A 17,599-nucleotide genomic window follows, 5' to 3' on the forward strand; every position below is an offset into this window, starting at 1 on the left:
AGGTAAGAAAGAGAGCCACGCAGAGGTATATGGGCAGGTCACCTTGTATTCTTTCTGACACCTTATAATCCACTTCTTTCTTCTTACAAATAGTGTAACAGTAGAACAATTTGATGCTCGGCTGAGGAATCTTTTCTTCCTGCACCAACAGAGACACATGAGAACTCGAGCATTGTTGTAGTGGTCAAGAGCGATGTTAAGCAACAGTAACAGAGACTTAAGGTAGCACTTGGGGTGAACAATAACCACTTTTCAAAGAATGAGAACACTATTGTGAAACAGCCTGCTCCCTTATTTCATCCTGGGAAGCTTGGCACACTCCAGGAATATCAACGATGAGCCGTGTCGCCAAAACACAAGCAGTGTGTGTCAACCCACGAGTCAAGGTGCTGTATCAATAGGAAGAATGTAAGAAAATATGTGATCATCTGAGACCACAGGGTGTACTTGAGAGAGAATCAATATGACACTAGTAGAACGATGTAGAAAGAAAAAAGACTCTTTTCCCTGTTCCTCTGGTAGGTCTATCAGTCAGGAAGCAAGAAAAGAAAAAGAAAGATTGTAACCCATCAATTTTATTTTTATTTCCCAATTAGTTTTCATCTTGGAGACAGCTGTCGTTTGCACATGTAAGACACTGGCAATTTGCTAGAGCCATTTTCACAAAAGCAGGATACAGAGGAGGTTATCTTTGTATTAGGGACACAATGGTGGAATGTAATCTTAACCTCTTTTGTTTAGGTCTAGAATTCTTTCAAGAAGGAAAGGAAGAAGAACTCTGGGCTAAAGACAGTAAGAGTTTCTTAAAACTAAAGCAGGAGCACAAAGTCATGAATAATAAAACTGTACAATAATTTAGAAAATACCAACAAGAAAGCAATTCATGTTATGGAGCACATGATGGAGTTTAATTAATATGACTTAATATTTAAGTTTGGAAGCTTCTGACACCAACATGAAGTACACCTAATATCTCCAGTCATATTCGATATGAATTGTCCTTAGCAGCACCTACATTAAGCTAGATCTCCTAGACAATATAAATGTGGGTGTGAAGGAATTAGCACGACAAAGTCAAGTAATAATTATAATATTAAATAATTGTGTTGTGCTTTATTTGTGACCAATGGAATTGGGGTTCTGGTCTCCCCTTTTCAGCTGATATAGATCACTGGGGGAAAAGTCTACAGAGGGAGGGAGAAGGAAATGCAGTGCTCTTGGACCATTAGCCTAGGCAAACATGAGCTGCTTTTTCATCTGGATAAAAAGGATCACGAAACTCTTTGAAGCACTAGATGACTTCATTGGAGAGTTTCATACACAGTTTCTGTATTCATTTGGCAAATGGGTGCAAAAGGCAAGATATTTTGGGCTTTTCTTTTTAGCTTTCTGAATGAAGATAATGTAGGAAATGAATTCACTTCCAATACACACTAAATTGCATCTCTTAATGAATTACATGGTGAAGAGAAATGAAAACAGAATTGCAGGTAAGCCTACCATTACCAAGGAGGCAGACACCATGGAGGGCAGACAAGTGATACCCTCTAGCTGTTTTTCTAGAAACTAGCATTTTTTAAAAATTTAAATAAGATACCAACCTGATGAAAAAATGTTTCTATGTATGGTAACCATGAGCAATAATCAAAGATATTGTAGAAGAAAAACGTCACTCATCAATCACAAGGTCTCTGCCAAAAGTAGAGTTCCCATAGGCAATATCCTGGTTTCTTTCCACCCTAATTTTAGAATTTTCAAGGGATGGGGTTGCAATTATTTCCCTGGAGAGATAATTCAACAATTTAATAAATGATCTTCCATTTTTTGCCCACAGAGCTTTCAACAGTTCTCAGGGATAAAGTCATCCCATTCACGGTCATTTCTCATGGACCACGTAAAATTTTCTGAAACTTTGATATTGCTCTAATTTAATTGAGTAGTTAGAGCCAATATTGCTTTGTTCTGTAACAAATTTCTCAGCATCCTTACATCCTAATATTTTTGCATCTTTCATATGGATACTACAGGAAACAGCAAGAGAAATATCAGATAAATATCCATGTCTCCATAGCCTCTTTTTTATAGCATAGTGCTGCCCATTTAATTATTTTTCTCTTTCCTCATAAATCAGTTCTTCCTATGTCATAATCAATCTTTTAGCCCATCTCTTAACACTCTCCAGTTTATTTTTATTTTTCTAGCAAACAGTGACACTTACTGCATGAAAAGCACACGAGCGCTTCTGCCTTTAAGAAAATCTCTAACAAATCAAACCAGCCGTGGAACGGTGACCACTATGATCTATCACTGATTCATTTCTGACACTCTGTCCACTATTAGGCCTACATTACATGTATCATGATGTTTCCTATGTTCAATTTCCTCAATACAATGCATTACAGAATACTATGTACACACACATTTAGTTCATGTTTTCTGGGATAATTTTTTATCTTACTTCTTACCAATATTTCTAATTTCTCACAGACTTCATATAACTTACACACTTTCATCATTTTCAATATTCTCAGACTACACCAGTCATTCACAGTTGTTGGGTTTATTTTTTTCTCCAGATCAAAAGTAAACATAATTTACAATTAACTGTTCCGCCACCAACCTCAAAGCAATCTCAGCTAGAATTAGTGTGATTTATACACTTAGCTCCAGTGCTTCTCAAATCTAACATGCACACGAATGGGGTTTCTGGCCAAGATGCAGATTCCAATCCGATAATTAGGGAGAGAAGGATAGGGAGTTTGCATTTCTAACAAGCTAAAGGATGATGCATATGTTGCTGCTCCATGGGCCACACTTTGAGTCAGAGATTCTAGACAGATTCCTATTCACAAAACAGTAAATCTCTGCCTTATTAGAGTAAATTAATTCTGTTCTCAAAATTAAGAAGGCTTAAATCAAATGAAGCCTAAGTAGGATGCTTTAGTAAAAATATAGGCTACTCATAGCTTAGTATTAAAGGTAAAACTATTATCTCCTATGTAGTAAGATATGGGTAAGATATTGCTATAGGTAAGACAGCATAATTTGAGACCCTGGTTTTATAAGGTCTATGAATCAACCCCTGATTCTGATAGCATATAGTGAGTCATACAAACACTCTGTGCAATTGTACTTTCACAATAATAAATACGTGTTAAGGAGTGCAACGATGTGAATGGAGCTAGAAAGTGAAATAAGTCAGAGAAACACAAATGCCATACGATTTTACTCATATGTGAAATTTAGAAACAAAAAATTTAGAAACAAAACAAAAGAGCAAAGGGAAAATAGAGAGAGAGAGAGAGAAACCAAGAAACAGGTTCTTAATTATCAAGAACAACCTAATGATTAACAGAGGGGAGGGAAGCACGGGGATGGATGAAATAGGTGATGGGGATTAAGGACAGCCCTTGTTGCAATAAGCATGGGGTGTAGTTTGGAAGTGTTGAATCACTACATTGTACACCTGAAACTAATATTACAAGGTATGCTAATTAACTGGAATTTAAATAAAAGCTTTTTAAAAAAGAGTTATTGTATTCTGTTCTTACTTCTGTAAAAATGTAAAAGAGAAAACCACGGAAAGCATGGATAACTCTTACTTATCCAAATAATGCAAGAAATGACAAAGAAATTTCAAAACAATGAGCTACTTCAAAATCACTTCTACACTGTGAACCCCACAGAGCCATGCTGAATTAAGGGCAAGGTGGTAGAGGAAATCCTCAGACCCATTTAAGGGGTTTAGAGAATACAGTAAGCAGAAAGCTGATTTCATCACTGGGGCATCATGCAACCTAAAGACCACAGTTAGTTTTGTAATATATTTTCATGCTTATGTTTGAAAACAATTACTCTGGGAACTAGTGGTTTTTAATGACGCTACATTGAGAAAGCATTAGTCAGGGAAGGCTGAAATCCTATTCTATCTTACTTAATATATCCCCATCACTCTAAGCTCTAGCATATTTTAACTGAGAGAAAAATGGAGCAATTAGCAAAAGTCTTATCTCCCACTTTTTTGGTGACAAAGCTAGCAAGAGCGAAAAAGAAATTAAGGATTCCATTTGGGAAGGCACACAAAGGGTACCGTTAGGCAAGATGTTTCCTAAACCATCTGAAACACAAGGGACTATCATCTCTTAAGACTACAGGAGATCTCCCAAGCACCTTGCGTGACTCAATCTAGTACATCCTCATCCTGATGGAGAACTGTTCCTTCCTAAAAGGAGCATTTGCTACAGCTTATTCTAACTTCAACTCATCTCATCCTCAGATCCTTGATAAAAACAATGCCTGTACTTAGTAGGCTGTATATAAATACTTGTTGCATAAATGGAAGAACATTTAAAACTGTTCTTAGGCTATTTTTTATATTCCTCTGGAACAAACAGTATTAATTCCTTTATATTTATCTGCCTATCACAAGTTTCAGTTTCCTATTATCTCCTCTTTGTGGCTTTCCTAAGAAGTCTTTATAAGCTCTCAAAATGTCACAAGATAGTCCAATCACATACTGGACTTATACACAAAAGACCCTCATTTTACTCTTTCACATGATTGGTATTAACCACCTCTATTTGAGAGTCTTGGCAATGTAATGAATATTATAGTCTTTTAAGCCCTCAAATAAATAATAAAACATTAGGGCAGGCAGCCCAGGTGGTTCAGAGGTTTAGCACCGCCTTCAGCCCAGGGGGTGATCCTGGAGACCTGGGATCGAGTCCCACGTCCGGCTCCCTGTATGGAGCCTGCTTCTCCCTCTGCCTGTGTCTCTGCCTCTCTCTCTCTCTCTCTCTCTCTCCTCTCTGTGTATTCTCATGAATAAATGAATAAAATCTTTAAAAAAAAAACACATTAGGGCAAGAAAAAACTTTGGAGTACATTTGGTTCAAGTTTCTCAATTTTACAAATAGAAATCAAACCTAGACAAGTTATCTCTCTAACCTCAAGTCATGCAACTAATTAGTAGAAAAGCTGGAACTAAACCCCCAGGTTTTCAGACTCTTAAATAGAGAGAACAAACTGGGGGGTTGCTGGAGGGGGAGATGGGTTAAGTCAGTGATGAGGATTAAGGAGGGCACTTGTGATGAGCACTAGGTGTTGTATGTAAGTGATAAATCACTAAATCCACTAGAAACTAATATTAAACCGTTACATTAACTCACTGGAATTTTTTTTAATTTTTATTTATTTATTAATGAGAGACATAGATAGAGAGAGACTCACTCTGGGAAGCCTGATGTGGGACTCAATCCCAGGCCCCCTGGATCACGACCTGAGCCAAAGGCAGACGCTCAACCACTGAGCCACCCAGATGCCCAACTCACTGGAATTTAAATAAAAATCTGAAACTATAAATAAATAAATAGCTAAATAATAAATAAATAAATAAATATTAAAGCTGAAAAAACCCCCAGTTTTTAAATTATACAATGTACTTTTTGTACTGTATCACATCATTATTATTTTTCCATCAGTAATTATTTTAAGACAGAAATAGGCAAATGTAATTAAGACCAAATGTAATTTCCATATACTCTAAATTAGAAAAATAAAGCCTGCTTTTAAGTATGTTTGCTTGAACACAGGTGGACAATATTTTTCCATTAAGTCTCATTTGCTGATTACTTCAACATAAAATATTTTATGCCTTTAAAAAATGCTTTTAATGCTCTTAAAGAGTGTGTAATTAAAGAACAAGTAGGGTAAAAGGTATCCTTTGAGTCTTGAATTACTGTTGTACTTTTAAAGTGAGTATATATTTTAATTCTACGTCATTCCTTGGTAACTAAACCTGGATTAAAAATATGTAGAAAAGGGGCACCTGGGTGGCTCAGAGGTTGACCATTTGCCTTCAGCTTAGGTCCTGATCCCAGGGTCCTGGGATCAAGTCCCGCGTCAGGCTCCCTGCAAGGAGCCCGCTTCATCCTCTGCCTATGTCTCTGCCTCTCTCTATTCTCTCATGAATAAGTAAATAAAACCTCTTTTTAAGAATATGTAGAAAAGGGCAGCCCCTGTGGCGCAGCGGTTTAGCACCGCCTGCAGCCCGGGGTTTGATCCTGGGGACCCTGGATCGAGTCCCATGTTGGACTCCCTGCGTGGAGCCTGCTTCTCCCTTTGCCTGTGCCTGTGCCTCTCTCTCTCTCTCTGTGTGTGTTTCTATGAATAAATAAATAAAATCATTTAAAAAATAATACTCTAAAAATATGTAGAAAAGATAATCCTTTCCCTTTGTTTTTCTCAGTGTACCACCACTGATTACCATTCTATGGAGTAGAATGTATGACATATACATAATACTAAATATAGTAGTATATAATCCTAAATTCTACAAATTTTGCTTGAATTCAATTACGTTACATAATTTACTCATGTATTTCAGAAATATATCATATGAACAAACATTACATTCCTAATATTACAAATCCTAAAGTTGTGATCCAAATTCCTTTATTGCTCACACTCAGACAGAAGCTACTAAAATTCCTAATCCTTTACAGGAAGCAGCTGTTCTAAAGTCTAACTCTGCTTATATATGTAACACCCATATGTATGTATACTACCCAACATGACCCCCAAGTAATATCAAAACAATAAGAAATCTTACACTCACAGGTTTCCTGGAAAATATATGAATTATAAAGTCATCCCAAATCCAAAAATACACATCAATGCACTCTTCCATACAAGTGCCTTTGTCTTGCAAATGTATATAAAAATGCCCTTTACAGAGGTAGTTCTCATCAAATGAGAGATCAAATCTTTCTAATCAACACTAACCGAAGATAAAATCCCTCCCACATTGTCCAAAAGCAATAACTATTTCTTTGTCTTGATTCACAAATATTCTCTTTCACTGAAAAGGAGGTTCTTATCACAGCACTTATCAGCCAGAGCTAAGTAAGTAAGGACTGATATTTTTGCCCACAGCCTTATTCTGCCCCCTTGCCCAGGGGCAGCTATAATTTCTCTCCTATTTAAAACTTTGTGGCAGACAGCTTTGCTGAAGGGGCAAACTGAGCCCACCCTTTACCAGGAGCCCATGCTGTGAAGGCACAGGTGTCTCTGTCCTTGCCCGTCCTGTCATCCCACTGAGATAAGCAGGGGCACCAGTCTCCCCTCAGTGCCCAGGAGGCAGCAGAAATCCCACACTTCTGCAAATTCAGAAAGGGACAAAAGAAGGGCACAGGAGCAAATCAACAATCAACTGACATTCCTGACCCTCCACCAAAGAGCCAGCATGTTAAAAAGCAGTGCTTGGCCAACAAGGGGTGGGAAGCCATGGAAGCATCTTTCAATACACTGAGTGACAATGCATGGACAGTTCCTCCTCTCTAAGCGGACGGAGTATTGAGCAAGCTCTCCACCTTCCAATGCATGTCTTCACATGTATGGTGCACTGACTACTGTTATGTTACATGGAAGTACACTATTTTATAGATATTTTTAAATGACTTAAATTCTAATATAACATAAAACTTTAGCAAGATACCCTTTTAATATTATGTACAATTTCTTTAGGTCATAAGTGTGGACAGTTCCCCCAGGCTGAGCGAGCAGGTGCTGAGACTCAGTGTGTCAAACTACATAGAAGCTCACTTCGTTAACATGAGTCATGTTTATTAATATCAATTATTATTATAAATTAATATTCAGCTGAGCAGATATGATAATAAGACTTATTCTTTCATTGTTCACTTAAAACTGTATGAAGTTGGAGACTAACAAATTAAACCAGAATAATGACTGCCACAGAGAGGAAAGTCCCTATTCATAAATAAATGCACCAAATTCTGTGTACCATATTCTCTTCTTTGAGACTAAATGAAAAATTTCTGTTCAAAAGTAACATTCCCATAAAATCCTAAAGCACCAGAAACTAGGGACACGGGATCAGGGCATTTTTCCCTATCAGAACAATAAAAATGTTACCATGGAGGAATATTAAAAATTGTAACAGTGGGGATCCCTGGGTGGCGCAGCGGTTTGGCGCCTGCCTTTGGCTCAGGGTGTGATCCTGTAGTCCTGGGATCGAGTCCCACATCGGGCTCCCTGCATGGAGCCTATTTCTCCCTCTGCCTATGTCTCTGTCTTTCTCTCTCTCTCTATCATGAATAAATAAATAACATCTTTTTTAAAAAAAATTTTAAAGAAAATAATAAAATAATAAAATCTCAGAATGAGGGGTGCCTGGGTGGCTCAGTGAAACATCTGCCTTCAGCTCAGGTCATGATTTCAGGGTCCTGAGATCGAGCCCTGCATCAGTGGGCTCCCTACTCAGGGAGGAGTCTGCTTCTGCCTCTCCCTCTGCCCTTTCCCCCCTCATGTGAACTCTCTCTCTCAGATCAATAAATAAAATCTTTGGGATCCTTGGGTGGCTCAGCGGCTTGGCACCTGCCTTTGGCCCAAAGATCCCCGGAGTCCCAGGATAGAGTCCTGTGTTGGGCTCCTGGCATGGTCCCTGCTTCTCCCTATGCCTGTGTCTCTGCCTCTCTCTCTCTCTCTCTCTTTCTCTCTCTCTCTCTCTGTGTGTCTGTCATGAATAAATAAAAAATAAATAAAAATCTTTAAAAATAAATAAATAAGATCACAGAATGAGATTTTATGTCAGTGCAAATATTTTGCAAACTAATCACATACATTTTTACCTGAGGATTCTCTTGAAATATATCATTCTCATATCTATATACAAAGCTTTTTAGATGGGAAAAATATCCCACAGGGCAATAAAGATAACCAACATTATCTGTACCAATGATGGTGCAGGGAAAATGGAACCTATTCTTGGTCTCCTCATCTGTTAGCAAAATACAGGAACAACTAGAAAACACTTCCTATACATGCCCTTCAGTGATCTGATACTGGTCTCTGAGACAAAAAAATAATACCCATTTACCTAATCCTTGATGGCATCAGAGTACTTACTTGATGCTGGACTATTAACAATAAAATAAGTAAAATCTTTATACAGGTATCCCTCTGAATATCAAAGGGATTTTGCATGTGGTCAGTGAGATATTAAGATTATATTGTTAGAACAACTCCGGGAAATGAAGGAAAGCCAACTTAGTCAACAGAATAAAACACCACTATATCCCATTGGCAACAGGGACTAGGGTGACCCTAAATGGGTCACAACACTTTGTATTATTTCCCAGCTACTGTATGCAACGAGGATGGATTATCAGGGTGAAGTCAGCTGAGGTGGCCAGGAAAACTTGATGCTTTCTTCTACCACTAATGGCTTTGTGGCCATAGAAGTGAATGTAATTCAGTGAAAAAGGAGGCTTGACTTGATGCTGAAGACCTGTTTCTGCAACCTAACTTATTGGGCTTTGTAAAAAACACTAGCATACTGAGCCTCAGCTTCAGCATCTGTAAAACAAGGATGATACTAGTTACATCACAGGGGTCTCCAGGGGACTGAAAGAGAGAACGTGACAGTGTTTGGCAAACTACAATATTGAAACCATATACGGAACTAACATGATGGCAAGGTGCCACCAAATGATGGAACTAATCCTCAATTCGATTATACTTGTGAATCCATGATAAAGGCAGCGCATTCAGAGTATTTTTATAGAACACGAAAATCGTGCAATTTTGGTATAAATTTTAAGAAACTGCTGTTATTGATAAGAAATTTGCTACACAGCATTAAATACTTCACGTTGTAAAGTGAGAATAAAAGTATGGCAGATAATCGGTTGCAGATTACAAACTAGCCTTTAAGATGAGCCTGTTTTCACAGACATGGACTCAGTAATCCTAACTTGGTAATTTAAGGTCTGTGGCTTTGTTAAATACCGAGTCAGAGAAGAATGAATGAACAAAAGATAAAAAGGAAGGAAGGAAGGAAGGAAGGAAGGAAGGAAGGAAGGAAGGAAGGAGGGAAGGAAGGAAGGAGGAAGGGAAGGAGGGAAGGAAGAAAGAAAAAGAAAGAGAGAGATAGGGATCCCTGGGTGGCGCAGCGGTTTGGCGCCTGCCTTTGGCTCAGGGCGCGATCCTGGAGACCCGGGATCGAGTCCCACATCAGGCTCCTGGTGCATGGAGCCTGCTTCTCCCTCTGTCTGTGTCTCTGCCTCTCTCTCTCTGTGACTATAATAAATAAAAAATTTAAAAAAAAAAAAAAAAAGAAAGAGAGAGATATAGACATAAACCTAGTTGTTTTTGCATAGCACTCAGTGTGTATTTACTTTTTGTACTTGGCTTGAGTCTCTCATTAAAAATACTTGAATTCATGTCCATAAGTCCCCTCAAATCTCAATTCAGTTCACTGGGTGGCAAGGAAAAAAATATATAAGCCAAGCTATCAGGCTTGAGACAACTAAAATAATGATTGATTGTCTGAGCTGATTACTTTCCTTGTTGTTTCGTTGCTCTGAGGTAAATGATATAACCATGAATCTTTTCTTTTAGTTTTTTTTTTTTTCAGCCAATTCCTCAATTTCTTGTTGAGTGTCCATTATGTGCCAGGAACTTTCCTAGTTAGTGAGAAAGAAGATTCTAATCAGTTCACAAATATACACTCTTTTTTACCATTCACTTCCAAGCTCTATTAACACCATAAAACTCAAGGCTTACTCTTGACCTCAAGTGTCTTACTGTATCCCTGTAAAACATACATATGGAATAATGGAATTAGGGGGAAAAAAGTCCCACAAATTTGGAATCCTGCAAATTCTGTTTATTGTAAGCAGATTTTCAGACACATGCAAAAACCATCTTTTATTTTTTTATTTTTTTAAAAAGATTTTATTTATTTATTCATGAGAGACACAGAGAGAGAGGCAGAGACACAGGCAGAGGGAGAAGCAGGCTCCATGCAGGAAGCCGACGTGTGACTTGATCCTGGGTCTCCAGGATCACACCCTGGGCCAAAGGCAGGCGCTAAACCGCTGAACCACCCAGGGATCTCCCCCAAAACCATCTTTTAATGTTGCCATTTCCCTCATGGATGTTTTAAATATTACCGGTGCATGTATATGAATTTTATCTTAAAAAAAATCACTGTTTAATTTGTAAACGTGCCCTGGAGCATCCTGAGAGCATCGAGCTTTTGAATATTTCTTTATGAACTGATTCAATAATAATGAACCAATAGCAGGCTCACTGACGCACATACTCCCCGCCTGAAATTAAACCTTTAATGACCAAAAGGACCTCACAGGCTCAAGCAGCTGCCCCAAGTCACTGATAGAGATAGTCAAATCCCTCAAACAAAAGTTACTATGATGGATTTAGATGTCCCCGAAGTATCTAAGCTGCATTTGAGGTTTTAATGTTGGCAGCCTCCAAATAACAAGAAAATCATCCTCAGTGGTTACTTTATTAAACAGTAATTTAGAGCTACAGAGCATAATGATTACAGTGGGGAATCCCCTAACTGAAGTGTATGACTAAACATTGTTGGGGGCCCGACTCTACTATCTGGGGCTGATGTGCTGGGGCTGGGGAGCCAGAGCCTATATTCTCAGTGAGTTGCAGAGAATTCACATAAATGCAATGCTAACCACTGACCACTTTCACTATGTGAAATTCAGCTTAGTTACTGAGGTTTAAAAAGAATATTTCACACTGTAGTCTCTAACTGCATTTCGTCATAGGATGATGAAACAGGGCAACTGTGGGAACAGTGAATCCTCTATTCATACCTTGCAACTACTCAGAGTATAATACACAAGTAATATTTTTGTCAGAGAAGATATATTCTCCAGCACAATTATCATATATTCTTTGGCTAGGAAAAGTAGCTTAGAGAATCAATCTATGATGATCATGTAAGGAAGACAGCTATGTGGAAAAACAGGCTCAGTGCAGGAGAACCAGTGGCTTGACAATCTCGGAAGACTTGCAAGCGATAAAGCAATTGCATAAGGTAGGAGCCATTCCAGGAGCTACCCTAAGAATCTGTTTCAGCCCCACTGCCTGGCACCCAATAGGAAACCTGCAAGTGTTTGCTGAACAAGAGACAGTGGGAATTGAGAGACTGCAACCTGGAGAAATCACAGATCTGAGAAGGTTAGAAGGAACAAAGAGTTGGAAGAGCAAGGGAAACTTTGAAGGTAGGGTTGGAAGAATTGAAGAAGAAAGAGAAACTGCCTCTGATGCCCAGGCCCAGCCCCAGGAGCAGAAGGAATGCCAGCACAGGCCAGGAGATGAATCCTGAGGCGCTCAGCAGGACGTTTGCAGGGGGACCTCATGGTGGATCGGATACTGAGCCAAGCTGAGAGCAGAGCAGTGGCCTGTGGCGGAGGGCTTATGAGGACCCAGGAAAGGTGGTCTATCTTTGGATAGTTAGATATAAGGTCCAACAGATCAGGGACACAGGAACTCAGTCAGGCTTAAACCAAAACAATTTGAAATAATGAGCTATACCTCCTTTAAGAAAAAAATAGTCTTCCTCCGAAACTAATCATGCATTATTTAATTAATTGAATTTAAATTTAAATATATATATATATAAATTTAAAAAAGGAGGAAGTCTTTGCTCAAGTCCCATGAATTTGCAAACATAGTGAAATCTACAAGATAAAATCACTCACTGTCACGGAGACCATAAATTAATATCAAAACTGAACCTCACCCTACTTTTTTAAATACCAGAGGCTATCGACTGATTTGACATTTCTCCCCTAATTACCTTTTAACTTCCCATTACTTCAACAAAACAAGACATAACTAATCAATAATTTCACTAAGCATCCCTGAGGGCTACTTTATCTGTGCTGTCCATAGAGCTAAACAAAACTAATCACTTGTGGTCCTATGTGGCCAAGAAGCTGGTGAGACCATATGTGTATACGTGTGTGTGTATGTGCGTGTGTATTCCCAATCTTATTCTCATTTCTTTTTAAATAAACATTTTAAAATAGCACTATTGCTGAAATAAGGACTGCATTAAGACAGCAACTGAATTGAATGACTTAATTCATTTTTGGAGCCTCTTCAGGTGAGACTGAATTATCATTTAATGGCTCTCTTTACCATTCAAAAATGAATAGCTAACTTAAAAAAAAAACAAGAAATAAATAATGTGAAATAGAATACTTGAAGTGAAATTATAATCATTATGATGCTGTCACCTTAATATCTATAGACTTAATTGTTTTACAATTCACTTGACATGTGAGAAAAATGTCCAACACTAGGTAGAAATACGCTGCTGAACATTCACTGGGGGAAAAGGAGCTGAAGACAACACAAATGAAAAAGCAGAACCACGAGGCTCGCTCTCAGGTGTCTAATCAAGGAGACCACTGTGCACAGCCAGGAGACAGAAATAACGGTTTTTCTTCATTTTTTCTTTTCCTCTATTTTTTCTTTGTAAAAGGTATGCATTGAAGAGGATTGTAGTGGGCCACATCCTGTAAACACCAGCATTATTAGCTGGCTGCCTGCCTACCCTCAAATAGCAGTAAGATAAGGGGCCGAACTGATACAAATTGATATTTGCAACTTCTAATAACTTCCTTACTATTAACAGACAAATTTCTGTCTCCTTGCCCTACACTCCCCAAGAATGTAGCAAAGGGAGTAAGATGCTGCCCTCGGAAACAGGCATTCAACAAATCACTGTGAGACGTGCTAGTGAGGGAAATGTCAGGAGAATGGAACCTTCACTTCCATAAATGTGCCCATCTGAATTTCCAGCGTTTGCTGGCTAGTGTAAGAAACTGCAGAACCGCCATGTGAGCTGCTGCATTAGCAAACTGGCCGTAGTATCCCCGTCGTTTAAACTTCCCCACTGCACAATCGGAATGGAAACATTTGCTCTATTGGAAGGCAGTGATAAGGATGGATTTTTAAAGTTTCCATTTTTAAGTGAAAATGAAAGAAAAATGCTCTTCTAGATGTGTTTTGCCTTTGAGCTCCATTTGAAAAAAGAAAAAAAAAAGGCAGAGAAAGCTGCTATGAAGGTCACCGAGTGAAAGAACTTCCTCAGGGCACAGAATAAATTAAATCCCAAGGAAAAAATAAAATGTGATTTCCAGAGTGTGAGGCACAAACTCCAAATGACAATGATTGACAGCCAAACTATATCCGTGCAATATCCAAGACTGCACGTTCTCATTTACCTCAGTGTAGCCAGCAAGCGCCCATTAAACATCCGTCTGATGCCCAAATTAACCTTCTTGGCAAACTGAAAGAGGCACAAACTATCATAATCAACCTTTCATTATCACAGCAGCCTCTAGTTAAAGGGTCAGAATAATTGTGCCATCAGAGCCTTGATTGTTTTCAATCAACAGACGGCTGGAGTGACAGCTCGGTGATGGAGGGGTCTGATGAAACCGCACCAGGCCTAATCAGAGCAGATGAAAGGAAGGCATGATTGGTGCAAATGAACAGTCGTGCCTCTCCTTTTCATTTACAATCTGAAATTACTCTTAAATTTGTGGGGTTTTTTTTTCCTCCCTTATGAGCACCACTGAAAGAATGTTTGACTTATTATGAGTTCTGACAGTGCAGAGTTATAAAACACAGGTAGGGTTATCAGCTGAGGCTTTAAGTGGGTATTCAGCATAATTCTAACAAATTCACTCTTGAAAAGCACAAAATGACTAAAAAGGCTTCCAATGACCTAACCTCTCAGCGCTGTTTGATTAACAGACCCATTTATTCCGTTGGCATTCTAAATGATGAGAAGATAAAACCGAGGGCAGAAATACCCTGTAAATGTTTTCTCTCAACCAACTGCTCTGTTTGCTTCAGTACCAGTTCCTCTGCCCCAAATCCTTCCTGCCCTCGAGGAACACACTAAAGGCTCGGAAGAATTCATCCATCAGAGGATATGCATCAAATAGGAGTTGGTTTTGGCTGAGAACATAAAGCTATGCTGGGAACCACAAGAGTGGAAAGGGACTGGAACATACCAACCTAACGCTGATATCAAAAAGAATATGTGGGAAAAAGGATTACGAAATTCTCTGATAGGCTAGGCTAAACTTGCCCTAAAAGGAATTGGGAGAAAACCCAAACAACATAAAAATTGCATTTACATAGCAGTCACTGTTAACAAACTACAGACATTAAACTCCTTAAAAATTTTAGTGACGAATGGAATACACACTTGGAGTGGCAAAAATAAACTTCTAACTTCTATTTTTGTCTTGCATCTTGAGATCAAGCACCAATTATGAGAGTATTATGATTCAGGATAGTACTGCAACACAAAGGAAAAGTCTTTTAGCTGCAAACATTAATATGCATCTAATTTCCGTGTGTCTACCTCCGAGTGTGTGTTAAGAGGCAGGGGACAGCATGGCTGCTGGTTCAAGATTCAGGGTGGTTCTTAACCTCTCAACTCTAAGTTTCTACGTAAAACGTAGGTCATTTTATTTGTTAGATTGTGAGCTGGAATGATGGCACAGAGGTATATAATTAACAAAGTAAAGAGTTATTAAGCACAGCCTGAAGTTTTCCATGCAATATTTAGCATAATTCGTTCCCTCATACCTAGACCTCTTTTGTAGTCAACTGGTCACCACAAATGTACACAGAATGTGCAAAATTCCCACAGTTCCACCTACATGAAATACACTTGAAGCAGGATATTACTGTCACACAACTTTCTGCAGCACCTCAAAGTTTCTGTTTTGATTGTTATTTAAGAGACAATTCTCAAAGGAAGATATCTGGCAAAAGGTTCAATCACAAGTATTTTGCAAATCCATCCCTGCCCTCCTGCTGCTTTCTCAAGTGCCCATACTCTTCAGTGGCCACTTTACTTCCCGTGGGTGCACAGGCATCTCCAGCAAGCTGTACCAATGACAGACGCTTCATCATCTCCATCGTGGACTAGTTCTCCCAGTGCGGTATTGGCTTTTTAAGGCATGACTTCCTCTGCTCAGGAGCCAGTTTTGTGTGTTGACCAAAGAGGAGTGACTTCAGGACACTGAACTCACGTGGGATTTGAACCAGGATTTCCTAGCTGGTTCACAGAGCATAAAGACAGAAAGCAAGCCAACCTGGGTAAGCGCCTGTTCTAACCCCCAAAACCCAAGTGTGGAACTGATCATTCTAAGGCACCACACAGTCCCTCTATGTGGCCTAAATCTTGCATGAAATGAGAAAGGCAGAAAAATTCTTCAGGGGACCTGGCAAACCTGATAAATCAACCCCTTTGTTTATTATTTAATTGAGCTTCACTCCAAAGAGTGAATAGTCCCAGAAGTGGGTAGAATAAGAAATCGCTCATAGTCCTCGGCAAGTCCAATGTCATTCTTGCAGCCAACGAGAGAGGTGCCTAAAGTGTATTTGCCTCTTAACGAAGTGCTGTCCTTTCTGGATGGAGAGTTTCAGTTTTACTTTCAGCTGTGAGTAATTTCCCATTGTGATTGGCTGACTTATAGTCAATTTAGTATAATTAATGCCAAATTACATTGTAATTCACATAGAATTACAAATTAAAAGCTATATTAAGAGCAAATGAATTAATCAAAATTAATGATATTATGCTCACTTGTTTTAAAGTGTTAATAAGATAGGTCCTTCTAAAACGTTTAAACTTCAGAGCACCATCCATCACTCCTTCAATTACCTGATTTCGTGTGGTCAGAGGAGGTAGCATGTGGGCATTTCTCATCAACAAGAACACACACAAAGAAGATATGTGCATTCAGCCTCTGGCTTTCAGGGCTCCTTTCTGGTTTCTGTTCTTGAAGCATAAATAATGTCTGTGACACTTACTGACACTGATTTGTAATACGTCCTCTAGACAAAGGGAAGCAATGTCTAGAATTTTTGATATCTATCTCTAGAATTCATCAAGAATTTTTTTTTTCCTAAGGAGATTTTTTTTTTTTTTCTGGCTGTGATTTGTCTACCAGAATATCAAAGTCTGTTTGCTTTCTTCCAATGTGCCACCCCAAGTAAGGAAGAAGTGGTCAGTCTAAGGAGTAGAGTCTCAGCTCAGAGAATAGATGGCTCTGTATTATGGGCACAAAAGAAGTCTAAGAATTATCTTTATGAGCACTGCTGACAATCATTATCTATTCTAGAATGGCTGCCTTTCTCCTCCAGATGTGCCAAGTTGAGGTGTTCTTTATTTTTACCTGAAGCAAAAGTTCTGGAGGCAGGAGCAGTAGAAGGAGTGAGTAAAAATGTCAGTATTCACCAGTAAGTGTCAAGGCTTCTACATCTCTTTCAAATATAAATAATTCTGGAGCCTCTGAGCCACTCCATGGTTAATTTTAGTTCCTATCCCTTAAAATGCCCAGAAAAGGAAAGTCTCCATGGCCAGTGGACACTCAACTGGCCCCAAGAGGATTCCCACAGGAATAGTCTCAGATGCAGGATATGGGCCACAGACTCATTTCTTCTGGAAAGAGACTAACATTTATCAATTCCAATAAATTCATTTTCTCTCCTTTTCTCTTAAAACCCATATTTAGACCATCACCCAACTGTCCATTTCTGCTACATGAATTTCTAAATTTTCAATGTGTTGTTTATAAAATAAAAATATAATGATTAATCATTTCCATTCATTCCATCCAATTTCTAACAGCCTGCAGACTTTCCACCACACAGTCTATACAAATCCAGCAAAAATAATGGTGCCCCAGGCTCTCTTTCAAACTGATTTAAATCC

At 38.8% G+C, this 17,599-nt stretch overlaps 1 protein-coding gene across 10 annotated transcripts in view; it reads right to left on the reverse strand.

The window, feature by feature from the left end:
• KLHL32 (kelch like family member 32) overlaps positions 1 to 17,599 on the reverse strand; it is a 228,684-nt gene that overhangs the window by 53,239 nt on the left and 157,846 nt on the right. The gene's annotated exons all lie outside the window — the stretch shown is intronic.

The sequence above is a fragment of the Vulpes lagopus genome, chromosome 1, assembly GCF_018345385.1.
Source record: "Vulpes lagopus strain Blue_001 chromosome 1, ASM1834538v1, whole genome shotgun sequence".
NCBI classification, from domain to species: Eukaryota; Metazoa; Chordata; class Mammalia; order Carnivora; family Canidae; genus Vulpes; species Vulpes lagopus.